Raw genomic sequence first — 242 nt, 5'->3', positions numbered from 1 at the left:
CATCAAAGAACTCATCCTTTTGTTCTTCTGCGTAGCTCTCATGGCATGGGGCATGTAATTGTACATATGTTTCAATTTGCACTCCTCTCTTAATTTTCAATATCATTATTCTCTCTGAGTAGTTACCGATGTCTGCTATGCATTGTGCTACGTTTGGGTGTACCAAGAAGCCCTCTCCATTCTTTGCTGTGGTCCCTGTTGTACCTGACTCCCCAGGATCCTGACATAATAGAGATACCTAT

The sequence above is a fragment of the Varanus komodoensis genome, unplaced genomic scaffold (assembly GCF_004798865.1).
Source record: "Varanus komodoensis strain SLA01 unplaced genomic scaffold, ASM479886v1 scaffold76, whole genome shotgun sequence".
NCBI classification, from domain to species: Eukaryota; Metazoa; Chordata; class Lepidosauria; order Squamata; family Varanidae; genus Varanus; species Varanus komodoensis.
Note: the sequence above shows the minus strand (reverse complement) of the source record.